The following is a 23,293-nucleotide window of genomic DNA, read 5'->3' as shown; positions in this document are numbered from 1 at the left end:
AATATCATTGCCAACATCGTTAGAGTCTAAAGAGAAAGATGCAGTGTACACCATTCAAATATAAAATAGGCTGTACATGCTCACTTGGACTTGGGAATAGGAAACTCATGGAACTGTTACTAGACTAAGTCCCGAATCGAATATCTGACCAAAATGACTCAAACAGTAAATAAGACCTTAACTTATTGAATTAATCCCATTGCCTATATATTATATTTAATGTTGCTTATGTTCAACCATAACTTTATCTCTTCTTTGTTTCCCTCTCATAAGCAAAGTCTCTCTTTGTTACTTTGTGAGTTCAGTTCTTCCAAACAAGAAATCACTATAACAACAGTCGTCAGAAAGCATATAATGATATCTTTTCAATTGAACTGCATGATGCTCCTGAAGAACATAATATAGATATAAGAGAAGGGACTTAGGAAAAGAAATCAGTGGTGTATTAAAAATTTTCTATCCTTTATCTGTTATATCTTTTGAAACTTGATCCTGAAAGCAAGCACATTTCCCTCATGATTCTTCTCAAGAAGTTCTATAAGAAAACAATCAGCTAAGAAGTTGGCGCATCTCTGTCCAATTTTGAGAGGATCCGGCCCAATCAGCAACCCTTCACCAATCCAGTACAGAGTGGCATTGAGAGTGTGGATAGCATTGTCTTCTGGATAAGTAGCTAGGTAGAGAAAACATAACTGCAAGGAATTGCCATAGTCAGCCACATCGGCCAAAGCATCAAAGCTTAGTCTCAATCCTGCCGTAAGGAAAACATGCAACAACCTCCTGTAACTTTTGGGGAGCAAATCCCCATTCATTTGAGTGAGTGATGCCTGACATTTCATGCCGATTATTTTTAGGGCTAAGGGAAGCTCCCCCACACTCGTTGTAGACACTTCTCACATTTTCTTGATTAATGCTTTGCGGAAAAATTCCATGGCTATGTGGAAAAGCATGGGAAGAAAAAAAATCTCCAACTATCGTCCTCAGTCAAACATTGCATTTCGATGATTGATTGGGGTGTAGTACCTAATTGTAACACCACTCTCGTACTTCTAGAAGTAGCAATGATGGTATTGAAGTTGTGATGATGTGAAATAGGTACACAGAGCTCGTCTAAAAATTAGGCTGCACTTGTTTCCCCAACATCATCTAAAATAGGGCAAATTTGTGTTTTCTCATGCTCTCATTCAAAGTTCAATGTGATTTTTGTTACAATGCTGATACTGTTTTGCAAGGCCACTTCTTCGAGAAAGAAAATCACTATCATTATGATAATCTGCATTGTTTTCAACATAGTCATCATCCGCATAATTTCCAACATAATGACAATCAGCGTTGATTTTAGCAGCAGCTGTCCATTGTTTTACAAAAAAATCCCTCTCTTTCTTAGACATTTTCTCCGAGACATAAAGGCGAGAATCCATTATTTTATTGTAGTTGCTTGAGAATTGTTCTAATATGGAGCTTCTGTCCTCTATTTGTGAATCAAAGCAATTTGATGTCTAAGGCACCCACAAATTGGATGGTCGGCTTGGAAAAATCGCAGTCAGATTTCTGTGATAAAGGTTTTTCGGATTCAACTTTCATGAATGATATTATCAAGCATTCACTCTCTGTATATCTACTTAGTGATAACGGTTTTGTTAATCAATATATATCACTGCACATTTTTATATCTCCATTATGCTTGATTGACAATTCCTCCATCTTTGATGCTCAACGCTTATGTAATTTTGTCTTGTATGTATCTCTTAGCCGTTGATGCATATTTCTCCATAATCATGGTGTCTATAATGTCTTTATTTATTTATTTATTTTTTTTTTGCCAACCAGTATTCTTTTTGTTTATGTCTTTCTGTATATATCCGCAGACCCATATTGTGCATAGCGTATACATATCTGACTTTGTCCTCAGATTGGATCAAATTGTGTTTCTTGATTTAGTCCCATCAAATTCTGACTGAAAGGCGTTGATTCTCCCTTTTAAATACTTTTTAGTCCCTAATTTTGAATGCTACAATCATAATCTTAGAATATCTATTTGCAATATGCATCATTTGATCCTCTGCATTTCGAATCCTATTTTTATTTCATCTCATGTTCATGTTCTGCATTCTTCCCATCAGGACGGTAGGAACATGCTCTGATACCAATTGTAAAGACCCCTTTTTAGATCATTCAATTTTTTGCCCATCTTTTTCCAATTTTCTCTTTGGCTGCATTTCAGAGATCCCTTCGACTTCAACTCTGCCATGTAGGTGCTGTGGTGTTTGTTGTTGTTTGAACATAGTCCCACTACTGAACCATTATCTGATGCATGTAACTTCTGATTGACCTCACTGCTGATCCTTCCTCTGTTATCGATGATCAAATGTTGACCATAACCTTTATGCCTGGATGTTGAATCCAGGGATTATCTTGTGTAGTTACTAGCTAAATTGTTGTGCATATGGTCATTAACTTCATCATTCTGACTGTATATCTTTTTCAAGTCATTCTGTAGGGTGTTTTTTCTACGTTCATGTCTAATCTCTTTTAATACTATGAGAAACATGAAGAGATATCTCTTCTCAAAAGGGTAGATTTAGTTATTAAAAATATTATTACAGAAGATACTAATATAGTTTGATTATAATATTTCATTTATATTTGTATTCTTATTATTGTATTAAGTTAATTTAAATATTAATAAGGATATTTAGGATTATTATCTCATAATAATATTTTATTTATTTATTCTAAATAGTAATAAATCATATATTGATTTAATGTACCATATATCAGACATTATTATTATATTTATATATTCTCTATTTTTGTATATTGGTTATTATATAAATAATATTTTATTATCAATTATTATATTAATAAATAATACAATTTTATCTTATTATTGGTATATGTTAATTTATTTATTTCTATTATCAATTCTTAAATATTATCTAAAAATATTATTTATTCTTTTTCAAATAAGTATACATCATAGTATTGGATGTATTACTATTTGATATTACATTTATTATTATATTAATATGTTGATATAAAAGTTATGTTATATTATGGTAACATACATAACCTTATATCATACTTAATGAATTTATTATATTTATTTAACTCATTAATATTATAATCGTAATATAATAGTTAACATTACAATTATCCTATAATCTTATATATTGTTTTATTTTTTATATTGTCAGATATATCATTATTGCATAGTAGATGGTGAGATACCTGGTAAAGATGAGCAAACATTGAGTATACATGAAATTTACTGAGAGGGAGTACCAGGCACATTTGGATGCTTCTTCACATGAGGTTGAGGCTGGTAGTACTTTGCATGATTTATCTAGACAACTAAAGTTGAGTAAAGATAGTATTGTGACTTCATTATCTCATCATGATATGATGTGGGGTATGATAGAGGATCACATTCAGGTGATTCAGTTATAGGGCAAACATAAGGCAGTTCAGGTAGAGACTTCTTGTGTTGACTTAGAAATGATTAGGGAAGGAATGGGAATGATGAAGTTAAGTTATTTACATCTTCTATCAGATTGTGACCATCTTCTTAGCCTTGCTGGAGACTGTTTAGATGCCTTGAGGAGGAAGGAGGAGGAAGTTGATAGGCTTTCTCGTGAGCTTGAGGACACTTGAGCTTCTTTGGTGAATACTCCGGTGGCATTACAGGACTTGTAGAAACATGGGGATGAGCATGGCATGGAGTTGAGTTTAGTTTCATCTTGCACACCTAAGACACAACTTTCTGCGGCGGGCAGATCATATGTGGTCATAGATAATATTGTGAGTTTGTCTTGCATTCACATCCAAGATATAGGGACAGTGTTAGACAGATATGTGGAGTTAGTTGGTATTAGCCATATTACTCAAGTGAGGAGTTTCCTTGAGTTACCAGCTGATTCTAGTTTATGAATATGGACTCAAGATTGTTATATTGGCATTTGGGATTCAGTTGACTAGAGATCTTTATCATTTTTTGGTAGCAGTGATTATTTGGCTGCTATCATGGATTTGATTAACAGATTGCATGATGTTTTTTTTTCTTGTGCCAATAGCTTGTCTAATGTTAGTATTAGTTTTTATACATCGATGTTGGGCTTTGTTCATATATCTAGTTGACCATTCTTGCTAGAATGTGTTGGTGATCTTTCATATTTGGCGGTATGAACAGATGAGTCCTAGCATCATATTGGCATTAATGACATCCAAGAGGATGTAGTGGGCAGCTTTGAGGACTTAGTTTCCTTGGAAATTTCTTTTGGTACAAAGGAGTTGGATAGTGGTGGTATAGTTTTTGATACTCTGTAGGTTGATATAAGCTTTAGAGTTGATTCGCAGGATATGGATGGTAATACTCTAGAGACTAGTAACTTTGAGGATACTCCTTTGGATAGTGCATCACAGGAGGATTGTAGGAGACAGTCTAGCCAGTGCCATCATGTGTCTACTCAGTTGAGAGTTACTGAGTGAGATATTGCTATCACTTGCTAGCATTTCAATGCTACTCGTCAATTGATAGCAGTTTATGGATAGGGTTCTCCTACTAGTGATGAGCAGGGAGACAGTTACCTTTCCTTGACAAAGATCCACTCTTTATGGGAGGCTATCTAGATTTTGAGACAGAATTATATGCAGTTGGTAGCCAACAAAGATTATCTTATGGTGTGGGGTAGTACAACATATGACACATTATTGGTCAAGGAAGATGAGGTGAGTGAGCTTACTCAGTAGCTCATGGTGACTTTTGAGATTCTTGAGAGTACATAGTTGGCTCTTGAGGAGTCACAATTTCATTTGGCTAAGGTGACCATGGAGTTAGAGAAACTATAGTCTTTACCAGATTCTATACAGTCACATATTGTGATGTCTAGTGATTTGAGGATGTCCATGGTCGAGGATTTTAGAGATAGTGGAGATGGGGATGCATCCATCTTTAATACTAGAATTGGCATATCGGGTTCTCTTCAACAGGTTTCAAGTTCAATTGAATTGGGTGTTGCAGCAGAATTTTTTGGTATGCCTGACATGGTGGTGGTCTCTACTATGGATGGCATGGAGACTAGTGATGTTGTTTATCTTGTGATGTATACTCACCTTTAGTGGTGCATGGGAGTTATATTTATGAGACAGTGGCCGGTGATTTGCAGAGTTGTGTTGATTATAGTAGGTGTATAGTATGTGGATTCTCCATACCTGCTGCAGTTTCATTCGGGAGTGTTCACCATTATGACAGAGTTGGATTGTACATCCCGCATAGGTCAGTGGGATGCGTTGATGGTATTTACTATGTTGGCAATTTGGGATGTCCACTCTACTTGGGTTCTGATATTTTGGAAGTTTGTGTCTTGTGGGTTTCTGACTATGGCAGTAGTGGATTTGAAGTTCAATTGAGCAATGATTCAACCTTCATTCATGGATTCTTCCTAGTTATGTTGCAGAGGATATTGCAAGAACCAATGTTGATGGAAAATAGTATAGTTCATGACTACATTTGGGATCCAGGTGGATTGATTGGTTTATTGTTTAGCCATTGCATGGGGACAAGAAATTTCAGGAAGGGCGAATTGTCATGTCCCAATTTTGCAGGTAATTTGAATTAATTAATTTAATTAATTAAGTTGTCCAAAACAATGAATATTTTATGAGGATGACTAATTAATTATTTTAATTAATTAAATAAGTGATATTGAGTTAATTATTTATAAAGTTATCAAATAAATAAATATTAAAAGATAACTTTATATTTAATTAATTTAATAAAGTGACTTGAATTATAAAATATTTTATAAAGTCACTTAATAGATAAAATAAAATAATGTTCTTGAAGTTTCTAGAGAAATTGGAGAAAAAGAATATATAGGCATGGAGGGCTCATTGTCTATCATCCAAGTTTATTTTCTCTATTGTGTCTACTTTGGCATTTGTGGAGCTTGAATGCCTGCAAGTATTTAGCTTAATCATTGGAAATGATACCTCCCAAGTGATTGCATAATTGAGGAGGTGAAAGATCCTCTGAAGGGTTGCCCTTTGCAAGTGGCACTTAGCCATTTCAAGGTGAGCTTAATTTGTATACTCAAACTTACTTAAGGGTTTGAGTTTTTTGTTGTAAGAGAAAAAAAATAGATACAAAAAAGTGGTCTAAAAAAGTAGTCCGAAAAAGCAGATCCAAAAAAGTAGTCCAAAAAGCAGATCCGAAAAAAGTAGATCCGAAAAAACAAAGAGAAAAAGAAGATCTGAAAAAGCAAAGTGAAAAGGCAACATTAATAAAAATTATTACAGCCATCTATAATTAGGTTACTTTAGATATTTCATGCATTTTTCTTATCATTTAGATGCATATTAGAAGGTAAGGCTATAGATGAAAGTTTGTATTAGATTTAAACATTATTCTTGCAAATGTAAGCCAAGAGTCTTGGCCATTTCATACTAGCATTGTAGTTGATATGTGCAATAAAGTAGACATAAGTTGCTGGTGTGATATAGTTGTAATCAAATATGTATTTATCATTCATGATCAGTTTATTAGTTTCCATGCCAATTGTTTGACAAAATGTCAATTGGTTGTAGGTTCTCTTTTTGGCATAAATAATGTTATAAATTTACATAGCAAGTGTTTGTATTAATGCCAGTTGGCTATAAGTGCATTAACACCACCATAGGTTGCATCCAAAGTGTTTGTCATAATTACTATTTGTTGTAGCAACATATTGCAAGTAGTCTTAGTTACATATTTGCATTGAATATTGTCAAAATAAGTTGCACATTCATGTTAGGTCATTGTTTAGTCAATTTTGAGTCTTCTTGCAAAAAATTATGATTGAAGAAAGAGTCATTAAAGAAAAATAAAATACTATATAAGTCATATTACCCTTGTATGAGAAGTGTTTGACAAAATTTCTTAGTTCAACATTAGAGGTTTTTAGTGGCCTATTGGTACGGCTCATTACACTTCTCTACTCATTCAACATGTTTTTCTTATTCAATGTGCATATAGGATCAAAATGAAGTGTATTGAAAAATTATTCACAATCAAGGGTCTTTTATCTATCATCAAGTTACAAACTTGAGAGCGTCTGGGGGAGGATTTTGTTCTCAATATACTCAAGGAATCACTTGGAAATGGATATTTGTGGAAACTAAATTTGACCCACTTCTTATTTTACTCCTTGGGAAGTCTCCATAGTAGTTTGACTCCAAAGGATTTATGTTTCCATGTGAGCTTTCTAATACCTACACCCCCATTCCAAATAGGTTTATAGATGTTATCCCATTTAATGAGGATGAGCTTCTTTTTTTGGGAGTTTCCTTGCTAGATTAAGGATTTTATTTTTCCCTCAAGATTAAATTTAGCTTTTAATGGTAAGCAAGAAATAATATTTTAGATGAGTCTAGTGTAGTAGGAATAGATTTGTTCATTGTTAGCTGACTAGCATTGGAGAGTTGTTGCCAAGTTTTAGTCTTACCCTTAAAAGCTTGAAATTATTGGTATATAATTGAGTTTGTCTTCAGGGTGATGTCTAAGTATCCTTTAGGTTACTTACTTCTTATCTTCCCCAAGTCCCTCACTTTCTTTGTTTCTAGATCTCCCTTGCATTACCTATATCTTTTTCTTCTATGCTGTGTTTCTATTTTTCTAATGTGCATAGAGTCCAGGTGATCTAGGTATGGTTGGGATGTGTTCTTTCATCCTCTCTATGAGAAGTAAGTTATCCATGTTCTATCATTTCCTATCTTGCCCCATTATTCATTTTCTTATAGATTCTGAGCAATGGAGCTAGTCTTCCCTTCAACGAACAAAATTAAGTGTGTATTCAAAGAATGAAGCCATGTAAATGATTAACAAGTTGTGCATACTCATATGTCATGATGGAAAGATCCATGAGGAAGAGAACCAATGCTAAGAAGAATCTCATTCATGTTGTAGGGGCAGATTCTACATTCAGAAGGAAAAGACTAGATCTATGAGTTTTCCACTATTGACTAATGGAAGCGAACATGTTTTGTTTAGCATTCAAGACCACAATGATTTGTGAGATACCCAAGGATTTACATACAAGAAACAAAGGCACAATGTTGAAATAATTTTTGTGAGCTTTTCATCAATGAGGCATGCTTGAGACCTAGCTTTAAAGCCATCAGATTGAGGTTAAGGGTAAGGTTTGTTAGTTGTACTCTAGTCAGGGAAGTGTTGCTAAGAAAGGGGTATCTATCTCAAGGTAATGAAAAAGGTTACTTATCTAAAGGCTTTGGGAATAGAAACAAAAGTTACTTTAAGGTATGGATATTCTTCAGAGATTCTTGAAAGACACATTAGAAAAGTCAGTAGTGAGAATGTGACTCTGAGATAAAGGAAATGCAGTGTTAAATGCTTAAGCTAGAAAGCAAAAGAATGAAGTGTGGAAGCAAACAAAGGATTACTCCTCATGCTAAGATTATGAATAGAAGGAAGGTTGGCTTGTGGAAAAGATAAGTTTCTCCTTCACCCCCATAGAACTTAAAGACTTGTTTTGTTAAGTGATATTTGGCAATATGACTTTACCGAAAGTAAAGTAATAGAGATTCTGAGAATTTAAGTTCTTATGTGCAAGAGAATGGAAAGTTAACAAGTCATTTATCATGGAATTAAATGTAAATCTTTTCATTATAATTTTTCGCCAAACATAATTTCCTTTGTGTGGTGCCAACATCGGGCAATTCCTATACCTCTTTCATCAGAATTGCCTGCAATTCATTTATTCAAGTGTATTAAAATGACTATTTATCAAGAACTATATCCTGTGCAATCATAGCAAATGGCAATCAGAGCTACTAGTAATAATAAGTTAATAGGCCTAGAGAGTGAATTAAAAGAACTAACAAACACATCTTTCAAATTCTACGATTTGGGTGATCTTCATAGAGGACTCAATTCTAAACCTATTCACCTAATGAATCGAAAGCTTAAAGAGAGAAAACTAGTTGAGACAGCCAGTCTTGCAATGGCAGTACATCTAGTTGATCTTGTAAGGGAATGTATTGAGAGATACAACATGGAAAAAAGCATATTTATTTCCCTAACTAATCTATCATCATCTCAATCAAAAAGACACAGATGTAGTCCGTGTTCAACATTCCCATGAAGGAGTAGTATTGTGATGTTGAGTTTAGCTCTTCTATGTCTATTTTCAATGAGAAGAAGCTAGGAAGACATACAAAGCACATGGTTCAAGACTACTCACTCAAAGAAGAGTGAAATTTCCAAGACCTTGTTTGGCATAATTTTGAAAAGAGACATAGTGGATATCCTTGCTCTTCTCCTTAGACTAAAAGGAAAACATGAGATCTCGGTGTTCATCAAGCACCATTTCTTCCTATTTCAAGATATATATGCTTAGCATATGCATATTTACTTGGTACAGATTATTTGTGATGACCTCACCTTGTAGTTGAATTCAGCTAGAGAATTTAAGCAATTTTACATGTCATCCTATCAAATTTATGACTTGGCTTCTCAGCACTTGAGGCCCGACCTGCATCAAGAACTACAATGAGCATACTAAATTATATGAGTTCTACCCACGCCTATAGTTACAAAGAATTTTTGAGGAGTATGTGGCTGTAAATCATGCCTTCATAATGAGGCTATGTCAGGAATTGCAAGGATGCCCTGAAAGGAGATTTTCACCAAAGGAACTTTCAACCATCAGCCAATTTGGATACTCATTCATCCAATTTTTGAGTTTCTCTTATTTGCAGATAGGAGCTTACAACAACTTTCCTAAGTGTCTTCCAGGGTATTCATAAGATAGGGTGGTTCTAGTCGAGCTATGTCGATAGATCCTTGTAGTGAACACCTTGTGTTCTAATGTAAAGAAGATAGATGAGATTCCTTTCCCTATAGTGGTTGGACAATATTCATGTGCTTCCAGATCTAATGCTCAAAATCTAGTGAACATCTTAGATAGAAAAATTAAATTGGTAGAGTATGAGATACTCATGCCTCAATATGATCCAATCAACTTTCTAAGCGATCACTTCAAGTTGGTATATGCATAAAAGTATGTTTTGAATATAGAAGACTATTGGGATTGGTGTCTCAACTAATATCAAACCTAAGAGAAATTTTGGTCATCGCTAAAAATTAATGAGATTAAATTGTATAATGATTCTGTTGATGTTTCTGACCTTGCAGATGATGGAGCCTACATGCATCCCACATCCTACATGAATATCAAACGCACCCTAATTTTTTCTAACTCATCTGCAGGTCCTATCATAGATACTATGGAGGTTCTTATATAGGGAATAATAGAAAGAACAAATAAGTGGGTGGAGTGGACCCATACAAGGAAGAAGAAGACCGAAAGCACTAGTTCTATGGGTGGAGTATCTTCTGGAGCCACCAAGTCAACTACTGCAGCTCGACCATGACAAATACTACTTCAACATATGTGGGCTGATTCTTCAAGGTGGAGACCAACCCCTAGAGAAGAACGTTCCAATCACTCCTACCTACAAAGGTGGCCCTCTTCCAAACACTAGGAAAGTTAGCCAAAAGGAGGGAGACAAGGACAAATGGAAAGAACAAGAAAAATCAATGGCCAAGCCATCTTCCCCTATCCAAGTAATTAATTTGGATGATAACACCAACCACATGGATGACCAAGAACAAGATGCATCCCAGCAAGGGGATACCTTAGCCCTCTTCATGACTAACACTAGTAAATTTGAGCTTAATTTTTGACCAATTTTGGTTGAAATTTCTAGCCAGGTTGGTCAAAACTTTTACCAAGATGTTTATCGAAGCTTTTCTCGTAAAAATTTTGACGAATAAATTTGTCGAATTTTTTAAATTTTTTGTGGTCCTGATTTTCCAATGTTGGTCAAAATTTTGATCGATCCATTCATCGATTTTTTTTTTTATTGGTGAAAATTTTTACCAATGCTTGGTAAAAAACTAATAGGCATTGGTGAAAATTTCCACTAATGTTTGGTCAAATTTTTTTAGCATTGGTGAAAATCCACCGATGGTTGGTTGAAAACAATTTTAGTTGGTGGAAATTTTGACCAATGCATGGTAGAAAACTAACAAGAATTGGTCGAAATTTCCAACAATGTTTGGTCAAATTTGTTTTTTACGCTGTATCAAGCAATTCCTTCGTATCCAAGCCATTTAATTTGCAACCTTCTAAATCTCTACAAATATAAAGTTGGAGCAGAAACATTTTTCTTTTCAAAGGTGTCCTCTGATTGTAAATTGTCTATTCTATTATCTATTCAACAAACAAGACATATATAGTTCAACAGATAATGGAATTGACGCTTTACAATCAGATGATATCTTTGAGAAGAAAATTTCTCCTACTCCAACTTTACCTTTTAGAGATTTAAAAGGTTGCAAATTAAATGGCTTGGATAAGAAACAATTGCTTAATACAACATGGAACAAATGGACATTTATGCATAGGGCACCATCGACTATGTGAGTGATGTAGATGCAACTAATTTTCAGCATCAAAGCCACCAATTAATATAAGGTTTCTAATCTTGACAAAGTTGACATTATGGTTGTAAGGGTTGTGGAGATGACACTTCTTCATTGTCCACTTCAGAGAGGGCACTTCTTCATTGTCCACTTCATCACTGATTAACTTGCACCACAAACCGATAGTCTTCATCTTTGTTGTGGGCTTCTATCCACTATGTGAGTGTTGATGTAGAAGTTGAAGCAGAAAAAATAAATGAAAGTGTGTTGAATAAGGTTTCTAATCTCAACTTGGTCAACATTGTTTATTTAAGGGCTATGGACTAGGAAATTCTTCAATGTCCAATTAGGGGTAGCATTGCATCCTCTTTAACTATTACATGTATAGCCCTAGGAGGAAATAGGTTGCCGGCTGCTTCTTCTGGCCTTGCACTTTCTTCTTTGTGGGTTTTTCTTAAACACAACTCTACATCCATCCCCAGTTTCAAGTGATTTAGAAATGCATGTATTTGCTACATAAAAAATACCCATTTCTTGTTTTAGTTTCTGATAGGTCTTGCTCAACTCTTTCATTTGGAGAGAAGGCTTTCATCATGGCAGCAACACATAAAACATCTCAAGGAAAAACTAAAGATGAAAATGAATACAAGCATATGGTTGACTTACCTCAGACAAGCTTCACCCTCAGAGCCAATTCAATATGACATGAACTAGAAATATAGAAGCTATGGGATGAGAAATAGATATTAAATAGGGTCAATGTTGTCATTTCTAAGGCTATGTATCTTTCCATAGTCTTATCAAATGCTGTTGTCAAAGGTTTAGAGCTATTGTGTTGCCATTGAGTCATTAGCTGATAGAGATGAGCTCTTTGGATAACAATTAACTCTTTGTAAATATAAGGTATTGGTATCACTAATGAAAAATATTGACGAGACCATTCTCATATTGGGAATAGACTCGGATCGTTATTTCTTACAATTATTTTAACTGACATTTCAAGCGCAATATCATATTTGCACCATGATTTTGAAACTTTTGGTCCTAGTACCCCCCATCCTTGAAAACCGGTCCCTCATTCCAAAGCTTTGTGGAATAATGAAAAATGGTCCTCAAAATGGTAAAATATTAAGAGATTAAGCAAGTCGTGTTATATATGAAAGAAAAAACAAAGCTAAGAGAATTATACCTCAATTAAACGCATAGAATAAGGATATCCCAGCCACAGATATTTTGTAGATTTTGTAAAAGAAAGACTGGTGTGTATATTGAACAAAGGAAAGGATGGATCTTGATGCGTCCTTATTTGTAATGCACAAAAAATAATGTATCTATGTTTTTTTGGGGTTGCATCCATTGTGAATTTCCTGGACTAGATTCTTAGCTTGCACTTCAAAGTTTAAAAACATGCAAAAAAGTTTGCTAGACAATATCTTATGCACCACATATAGAAAATTAAGCATATACTCCAATAGTGTTTTGCATTAGCGGCATGTATTTCTTAACATATCATAAACAGATGGAATGTCAGTCCTAAGATCAATTTGAGTTTACCAACTATTTTTCAAGTTTAATATGGTTGACGGTTTAAAAAGGAAGGACATATCCACTATATCTTTACACAAAAGTTATGGTAGGCCAACCACCCAAGGTGGAGGTCTACTCTACAAAAAGTAAACAAGTAGATGCTTAAGCTGAAGAAATAAGTAAACACAAAATTTGGAAAATATATCAAATTGTGAATTAAGAACAAATCAAAAATTTACTTCAATAATAAAACAACTTATATACTAAGAGCACATAACTCCTTTGACAAAGGAGGCTTTGAAATGGCATAATAGTAAAAAAAATAGCTGGAGAGTCGATGAGTCATCCAAAATTGGCCTCCAAGAAGAAGGAATCTGGTTCAATACAACCAAAAATTTAGAGCAACCATTTACTAGAGATTCCAACTCACAAACAATTTGCCTAAAATTAATATCAAATTCTACCGAAAAGAGTTTCCCAAACACAATAGTATTTCTTTCATAAATTCAGAATTGGTACCTATACAATGCCAAGATCTTAAGAACTTTCATCCAAAGATGTCCCAACAAAATCAAATGATAAGCATTTCAACGCAAGAGAAAGTGTTTGTTCCTTAACCTTCTTATCAACTATAAAACAAGTAAAGTGTTGATTACAAAAGAGAATTTTCAATGGAGCAAAAGACAAATAGAATCTTTATCACTATACAAGGTTTTCTCTACAAAAATAATGTAAGACATGTAGGATAACATATTAAGGTTCTAAAAATGACAATCTACGGAAGGAACATACTATTATTTTTTAATTGTTGTAATGAAGTTATAGAGATTTGAAAAAATTGGAAAAGGGCCAAGTCCCTGAAGGAGCAAGCAATTCTTTGATGATGTGTCAAGGGAAATCCTGGATTTGGCTGACATAACAAACATAAACAACCATAGTTAGATAAAAATAGGCAGATATAAGAACTGAAACTGGCATTCATATTACTCAAGCATAAAATTATCATGAAATGAAACAAACATAATGGAAAAGAAACAAATCCAAATTTTTTGTATCTAAATCAAAGTAAATTACACAGTAATGCCTAACAAACTCCCTTGTTAAGAAGGAAGATTTAACAGCATAATAGTTGAATTATAATACATGAAAATACAAAATAATGTAAATATATATACTATACACAAATAATTTTAAAAAGTCATGACTTGCACCTCTTAAAGCAACTAATCAATCATAATATTTAACTGTTCACTAACATGGTTAACTTGTCAATCAAAGTAATTAAATATGTAATAATCTCTGACCCAAACGAACAACAATAGAACAACAGATTGATGGAATTTAGTCAAAAACTTGTAACGTAACTAGAAGTGCTTGGAACTGAAACAAGATATTCTCACTCTTTCATATATTAATACCAAAATGTTAGGATCTTCAGTCAATATCAGTCAGTGACACTGTTAGTGACACAACTCGGAACGAGGGTAATTTTATTCATTACTCAATATTAATGCTTCACAATAGCCCAGAATTTATAACAGTTTGATTTCAGTCTGTTAGCATAGTATAATTTTCAACATTACATATACGCAAATACATGGAGGAATGGAGAGTTTACAACAGACCTGGTTGATTACAGCACTTCCAGTGACCCGACTTGCGGCAGAGCCACGTTTTACACTCTTCCTGATGACGGTATAGACTGTCGACTCACCTCCCAATCTGTTCTTCCTCAACGTGATACCAAAATGAAAATCTGAATGATACCACATGTTTTCTCTTGTCTTATCTATCTATTTTGAGTTTCCTTGTTGGGGATGTGCACCATATGGCAACTAGGCAGATATATTCAGAATATTTTTATGGGCTGACACAAAGTAATAAGATGTCGCCAACTAAAGATGTGAAAGCTAAAATGCTTATATAAATTTCCATCTCGAGGAATAATCATATGCGCAGTATAGATCAGGGATATTTAGAAGTGAAGAAATAAAATCATATAAAACGCCTAGTGAAAGTAATAGATATTTCTCACATTTCACTTCCACAAGCATGCCATGTTTGCTTGGTGGATAAGATACAACAGTCCATTGAAATCTTCAATGATAATCCTCTCTAAGAAAAGCAACACACAAAATATTGCACAATCATTTTAGCGAACAACACATATCTGATTCATCTCTGCAACAATTTGATTCAGAATTTTCAGCCCAATGAAATAGTGACCTTTTGTTGACTATAAAGAAATAAAATAGTAATCTTTCCATTAGACACATGTTCAACAAGCTTTCAGCTGACAACAATAATTTAGCAGCCACAAAAATTAACCCTGATTCCAAGTAAGAAAAGCCACTAACAAGTTTCATTAACCAGGACAGTAGGCTGTTAGGTATTTTTCACATCCTGTACAGAGTCAATTCTCATAACTATTCAGGGAGAAAAATAGACATGCACAAACTATTACTCATCAGTAGAGAAAAAATAAAATTATCAACTAAACTCACGACAGACATGCACACCTATGGTAAACTAAAAAGTATAAAGTTCCAATTGTATAAAATCCCCATTAATTGATACAGCCCAGTCACGCAATGAAACCCTTGTCTGAAATTATCTCTTGCAGGAATACAAATATTGTCTGATACACAGAGCTAACTTAAACAGCTATTTCAATTTGAAATTGAGAGGAAGAGAGGTAGGGCTCCCAATAGTCTTGTAGACTCGGTTATTTATTCTACACATGAAATATCTATCCAATTTCCTTACAGTTCAACCAAATGTCATGTCCAATATTTATTTGATATGCATGTTAGTACATAGAATTACCATACAATTTCCTAGGAGTGCATCTCAAGGATTGGGAATGGTGTTTTCAAAATGCATTGGGGAAGAGTTAAACCCGATTAAAATGCCTGCCAGTTAAAGACACTTGGAATACTTTATGAAATACAAAACAAGGAGATAAGAGTATATTCTGGAGATGCTCGCGTTTTTCCCTGTTCTTAAATGTATGGATTGGGGGTGAATAAGATGAATTCATGGTAAAATTAATTATCTCACAAGTAAAAAAACTTAATTACACCAACTCTGAATAATGTGAAACTAAGGAACGAGTTTGTTTGATGTTGACAAATGTGACTTTGGTTGATGCTTTATACCTATCTCAAGAATCTCGCCGATTAACCCTGCACAGGCTCTCTTTTAGTTCCCTACTTCCATATAAATGATTTTAAGTTGCTAAGCTTCAAGTTGTATTTATTGAACTATTTGAGTTAGTTTAGCTTCTTAGAAAGTTGATTCTCCTGGATAAATTAATACTCTCAATGACTACATTTCAATAGCTTTTTAGCAGAAAAGGGTAGTTTGGGTTTTGAATGTCCTTAGACAAGATTTCATTTTGAATTAATTTTAAAACTAACATATGCTTCTATTTGCTGATATTTTCTTAGGGTTAAAGGAAACAAAAAAATAGCATGCATGTGGTGCAATCTGTTCAAGTTTTACAGAGGTGACCAATATTTCGACTCTAATGCAGTTCTTTATTGAAATGGATTAGTTGAGCTGAGCACACAAGTTAGGAGTTGTTCATAGATTTCATCATTTAAATGAAGCATGAAATAAACAGGGAGCAATATAAGTTTTGCGTGAGAAGTAGCTCAACATTATCCAACATACAAATAGATTACTCAGCAGAAAATCTGAAGCAAGCATAAACAAAAAACCTCAGTTTGTCCAAGTAACTCAAAGTTGAATACACTCACCGTTAAATTAGAGAGAAATTTGTTATTTTTATATTATCCATATTTGGAGATATCCATTCCTAGCTGAAAATTATGGGAGAATTTTATAGTATTAAGTTTACATCTTCATAGCTCCTGGACTAAAAGTGGTAAGCCAAACAATTACAACTATCCATGTATTCTGTTCCAACAGACTTTCTAGTAGATACATCATGTATCACAATTTAGTATTAGCAATTACAAATACATACAATCACCATATGTATAGTGCCATTATCGGTATCACAATTAATGACTATATTATCAAATCTTTTCCACTGGTATGTATTAAAATATAGCTTCAACTCTTTGAAAAAATCGAAAGAAGAAAACCATATAAAAATATAGGGAGTTGGAGCATGTGTATGTCCAACATAATGTTGTAGAGTTGTTAAACTTCTCCAGGATATCTAACATCCTGCATGGTGAAAATCATGTCAGTGATACCACCCAAAAGAAAGTACTTTTAATAGTCCATACTCTTCAGACTGAATTCAACAAAAGAAAGTACTTTTAATAGTCCATACTCTTCAGACTGAATTCAACAGATTAAAAACTTTAAATGTTGATAATTCATCCAAAGATGTTTGTGTACATAAAGGCAGAGAAGAAGATGATGAAAATGTATGCCGATGGGAAGACAATAGCAAAAATAAAATGTTTCTTTTAAGATAAAACTTAATTAATAAATTTTGAGAATTGTGCTTTCCAGGCATTTTGTTAAGTATTCAATCATTTTACCATACCTGTATTTCAAAGTAAGATAGACTATTAAGATGCCAATGAATGATATTCAATTTGAAGGTTTTGTCTTTGAGAGACTACAAATTATATTATTTTCAAAAGCACTTTATGAATTGCATTTAAAAGAGATTCAAACACTCACAACATTCAAAGAGGAAGCGCTTTATCATGCAAAAAGGAAATTTCAGCCGCTTTCTTTTGTTTCAAAAAATGTAGAGTTCAAATATTAGATGCAAATACAAGAGAGGATTAGATTGAGGAAAATCATGGTAAAAGAAATTGAGCATTCCTGAACAAGCCTTCAAGAAATACTACTAGAAGATAGAGGATCACCCAAAACATATAGGTAGACCTACTTACTGTATACAGAAACATGTATCAAATAATTTCTAATATACCTGGCATAATAGATGATACACCAGAAAATATAAATCTAGAGAGTTGAAAAAATTGCTAAAAATATAAGATAATTCCTTCTTCCTGAGATAAAATCGAAGATCAGGGAGAGAAGAATCATCAAGGCTTGAGGTTTGTACAGAAACCTATGCCAAGTGATGCTGTGAACAATAGCAGCAGAACATTCAACATTTCTTACCTACCTTTTTTGAGGGTGAAGCCAACTCAGCTCCCTCCTGAACACCTCTCCTTTTTTACCAATCAACTGTGCCAGGCAATTCCTCAAAATGTCACAATAGAATTTTCCGCATTTTTGACATGCCTTTTTGAGAGGGGAGCCAATTCAGCCCAATCTTGCACGATATTACTATTTTATTTCTGGTGCCTTCTGAAAGGAGGTTAATGTTGATAGCAAGCATTCATTTAGTGAAAGTTCTTGTGATTCTTTTAATCTGCCAACATCTAATTTGAAGACCCATATGATGCTGACACTATTATTTTAATATTGAAAATGAAAGTTTTTGAAGACATTCGAGTCTAACTAATTAGCATTGAAGAAGTAGTTAAGTCTTATGGTGATTTTGTTTATTTTTTTATATCTTTTTTGTATGGAAAAATCCAACTCCCAATTTTTTTGCTGAAATCCCCGTACTTAACCCTAACACCCATGCCCAAACTAGTAAATATTAGTTCATAGTAAATACCTATTTGCCCGAAAGGGCTTCATAACACCTATTTTGAAATAATTTGGTAAGGCTCTTCATGGTATGCTTAAATAGAATTACAAAATTCATCATCTTACTCTTAACAATAGCAATAAAAAAACCATTAACTAAAAATCTGCTAAGTACCCACAAAAAAACTCTACGTGTATGTGGAAGGAGTATTGATTCAATTTCACCTTAGATGCACACAAACTAGCAACCTAGTGAGTCAAGGCCAAAGCCCAAAAATAAATTAAACACGCTCACCAACTTGCCTCAGATTTTAAAACTAGTGCTAATTTGCCTAAATTTGTTCACAATTCACCAGTAACTATCTTGGAAAAACATGTAGGTAGAAAAGAGAAACCTGGATATATCTCTCAGTAAATTAATTTAGAACTAGTACCCTGTTCAAATCATACTCGGACCCAGGGCCTCCAAGGAGAAAATTGAAAACACTGATTTAAACTCTACAAGTTTACATATTAAGTGATTTCACAGTTAGTGGCAAGGATAGCAAAACCAGATAGTGCATTACCAAGATATTATTATATTTATAAGAAAAGTATAATTTTACTGAGTCCATTTGCTAAGTCACTTTCTTTTCCAGAATAATTTCTTCAGCCAATACCTAGCCCTATTTTCTGGCCAAGAATAATTGATGTAGAGGTAGCTGTGATCATAGCTTCTTCCATGACTACTGGATTAGAGCCAAGGGCTACAAGAACACCATGCCTTCTCCCGCCATCTCCAATTCTACAGAGAAGACCCAGAGTTTAAAAATCAAGTTTAAGAGGCATGTGTCATCATCAACCTTGTACCTATGCCAAATAAAAATTACATAACAAATATAAAGACATATTGTATACATTTGGATCATATTGGTCTTCATTCATGAATTGACTAGAATCGCTAGATAAGTAGGCACCAACACATTGGAACATCTAGAAGATGAATCTCTTCATGATCTCAAGACATTCTCCTCTCCTGTAACAGACATCAATATAGTAGAGAAATCATCAGTACAAGTTAGGGACCCTTGGATCTTTGAGAAAATGTTCATCAGTTTTAAAAGAAAGAAATTGGAGAAGTTTGACAAAATTGCAAGGAAATGACTACTACTTGCAAGTGTCTGATAAGGAAATGTCTAAAAGTTAACTTACTTATCAAGAGTGTCTAAACAACTAGAGTATATGTATTTCTTCCAATTTTTTTGATATGACAAAGTGTTGAGTTATTACCGAATTTTGGAGTTGGGTGCATTTTCTCTTAACCAGTTACAGGTGTCTATATTTCACCAAAATGAAAAATCTATAAGAAAATTCAATATTAACTTTTTTAATGTGAAATTTTACTTCACTATAATATTTGTGTATATGCAACCTAAACTAGTTGAGCACTTGATGATTGTTCATTTGACCCTCAATTGAGCCATCAAAATTCATGACAAAAGGGAATAGTAAAAGCACTAACACATTACAAGAGCCATAGAACAAATAACCTATCTGAAGATGATATGTAATCAATGTGATATAGGAAAAATGGAAAAAATACTCACCATTTTTTAGTGTACACCTTTTACTCTATCATCAACCACCCTGCACCCAACCCATATATTAAAGAGAGTATTATTGGGACTGCACATATAAAAATGTCTCCATGAAGAACCACACCTAGATCGCAGAAAACCTTATTTTCAGAAACACCTCAAAACAAGGTTCAAATGCCAGCCAAGGTTGGTAATAGAACTGAAAATTAACAGCTTAAATAATGTTTCCTAAGTAGTTGGATACAAATGATTATGTGAAAGTGTTTTTTAAATACTTTATTGTAAGAGTACAAAAGTATCTATCTTGAAGTGTGCCTGTACATCATGTACATATATACAAATGTAAAAAATAAATAGATTGTATTGTTTAATAAAATGGTTATCAAATTATCAATGATACCATTAATTTTAAAATGATCAATTAGATCAAATATATTATTTCAAATTCACTCAAGCAGAAATTGCTCTCTTAACATTAAATGGCAAGTGTTAACCATTCTGTTAGCTCAAACTCTAACTCAATTACTTGACAGAGTAACTAAAAAGCAACACTTTATCACCCTGCAGAATCCAAGATGTCATTAACTTTTCTAAATCCCACATTTTTCCACAATGTTGTGCATCACTAAGGCTCATGAAACTCTGATTTGGAGCACTGCCACCAATCAATTCAGCATCCTTATCAAAAATAGCCACCGCTAATGCTTCGTCCTTTTTCTATTTTTCTAGATCATCCTTGGGGTTTGGTTTGATTAACTCCAAATGGTTACTGACCTACAAAGCAAATCTATGTAGAATAAATTTTCAAGTACTTTGATGCTAGTACAAGAATAAAATTTTAGAAGGCAAATCTCGGCTATACCTGTTGTTGTTTTTACCATACAAGGAAGTACAAGTCAAAAAGGACATGAATCACAACCATCTAGATTATTTTGATGAAGATAAGACTAGATTATCCCATCAGGAACTATCTTATGACAAAAATCAACTTTAGTTAGATGGCTTCCTTAGCTGCAAGGTAAGTCCTTTGAGATAAGACTCTGAAATTTTGGACTCTCCAACAATCTCTTGTAAACAAGCCTTTGGAAGGGACTCGTAGCACAAAAAACAACATTATCTTGCTTTCCCCTCATAAGATGCCCAATTATTTCTCCCTTTTTCCTCGTCAATAGGTATTTCTATAGAACAAGTAGCTGATGTTGTTTATGCTCCTCTGCTATTTGTATAAATTGTTCAGCTGCACTTGTGCATTGTCCTTGTTTGAGAGGCTCATCATTGAATTCATGTAAGTGTTCATGAGAGGCCAAGCATCCAAGAGTAGTCTAATCAAAAACATTGAATAAGTCCATAATCTTGTTTTTCATAATTGTCCTCGTAAGCCCATAGCATTTCTTTGTTTGTACTCTTTTACAGGCCTTGTAGAGCTGAGATTTTTCATTCTTCAAATGATGAGCCTCATCAACAATTACAACTTCCCACTACACTTCACATAGGCTGTCATGATGAATACAGAATGTACCAAAACTTGTTAGAACTATCTCAGTGCCAGTGATTTCTAACTTTTCTAGAACAAGGTCTCTATTTGGACCATGATATATAGCAATATTGAATGTTCACCATTAATGAAACTCATTTTCCCAATTACAAATGGAAAATGTGGGACAAATAATCAATACTAATTTTTTATTTTCAATAAGCTTCTAGTTCTTCTTCCCATTAGAGCCACCACCAATAAAATCATCAGATTCTGGTTCCTTCAATAGCACAGTAGTGAGGAATGCAATTATTTGTATAGAATTTTTGAGTCCCCTATCAAATTTACACAAAGATATCATACGATTGTCATATGCCATAATATTTGGTGGAAGAAGAAAATAATAATCCAATATTAATACCTTGGGCACAAGACAATGCAAACTGTATGCAATGCTCTTCTCTCTGGGTTTGGTAACTTGACGTGGACATGAATAGTTGCTATAAAAAGCAGAGCTTTGACAAGCTGAGACTACAATACAGGATATTATAGAAAATAAATGCACATAAATAATTCTCTATAGTGTTAAATAATCAAACATCAAGCAGAATAAAAATGAAATGTGACTATTTTATGGTCAATAGATTGATATCTTCCAAATACATCAATTCTCTAACTCCATCAAGTCTCTGTGATACATGCACTCATAAAAGGTAAAATATATCAGCAATAGCAAACATGAGTTTATCTGAAACTAAAACTGAACCAATAGAGGAGTTGGAAATGCTAACATCGGCTTAGTTCACTTTACAAAAAATTCTCACATCTTGGCAACATGCATCTTATTAGTAGTTTGATGCTCCTTTAATACTATTATTTGCTTTCTTTTCATCTACTTCAACTAACTACAACAAGGCTTTACAACTTTACTACAATGGTCCAAAGGGTTGCAATGCTACTATCGGAGGACACATATAGGAATGTAACCCAAGATAATATCCTACTAGTACAATAAGCCAGCCCATAACTCCAGCAGTGTGTGGCATGGTTGTGTTGTACCATAGTTGGAATACTTAGCTTGGCAAAAACTTAGAATTTTAAAAAATAGCTTATCCAACGAGTGTTTCTATTTAATTTAACTGATTTGATTAAAAATTGAGTACGAATTGCATCCTCCTGTAGGATCTTAATATTATAGTAAGATGACAACTGAAAATGAATTTATGATCATTGCCCTAGAGCATCATCATGATTTAGCGCAGTTCATAAATTGCATATTACAACATTTGACATCTTCTTCCCTATTCTAGTGCAAACTTTGGGAGAGGTTTTAAATTTCTAATAATCACATTTGAATCTTGGATTCCGATAGCATGAGATTTTATCATTGATCAATGATATAGTGATAATGAAAAAATTATTAGCCTAAGTTCTCAATTAAGGGGTGTAATTGAACATGGCCCAAGTTTCTAGGTTTTAAGAATGTCGAATAACAATACCTCACATCATATTGAAGGGAACCTAAAAACTCACTCAAGGCATTTTTGATAGAATCAATACTCTAATCTCAAGGATAGTCAAATTTTGTTTACATCTTAGAAGCAAATCAAACAAGGGAACATTGAGTTGCATGAAGGA

The 23,293-nt window shown here is 33.7% G+C and overlaps 1 pseudogene; it reads right to left on the bottom strand.

The window, feature by feature from the left end:
- Positions 1 to 2,119: 2,119 nt before the first annotated feature.
- On the bottom strand, positions 2,120 to 22,034 carry LOC149538335 (switch 2-like; annotated as a pseudogene).
- Positions 22,035 to 23,293: the final 1,259 nt, after the last annotated feature.

The sequence above is a fragment of the Cupressus sempervirens genome, chromosome 9, assembly GCF_028749045.1.
Source record: "Cupressus sempervirens isolate cs-2001-9-10 chromosome 9, ASM2874904v1, whole genome shotgun sequence".
NCBI classification, from domain to species: domain Eukaryota; kingdom Viridiplantae; phylum Streptophyta; class Pinopsida; order Cupressales; family Cupressaceae; genus Cupressus; species Cupressus sempervirens.
Note: the sequence above shows the minus strand (reverse complement) of the source record. Positions and strands in the feature narration are given on the sequence as shown.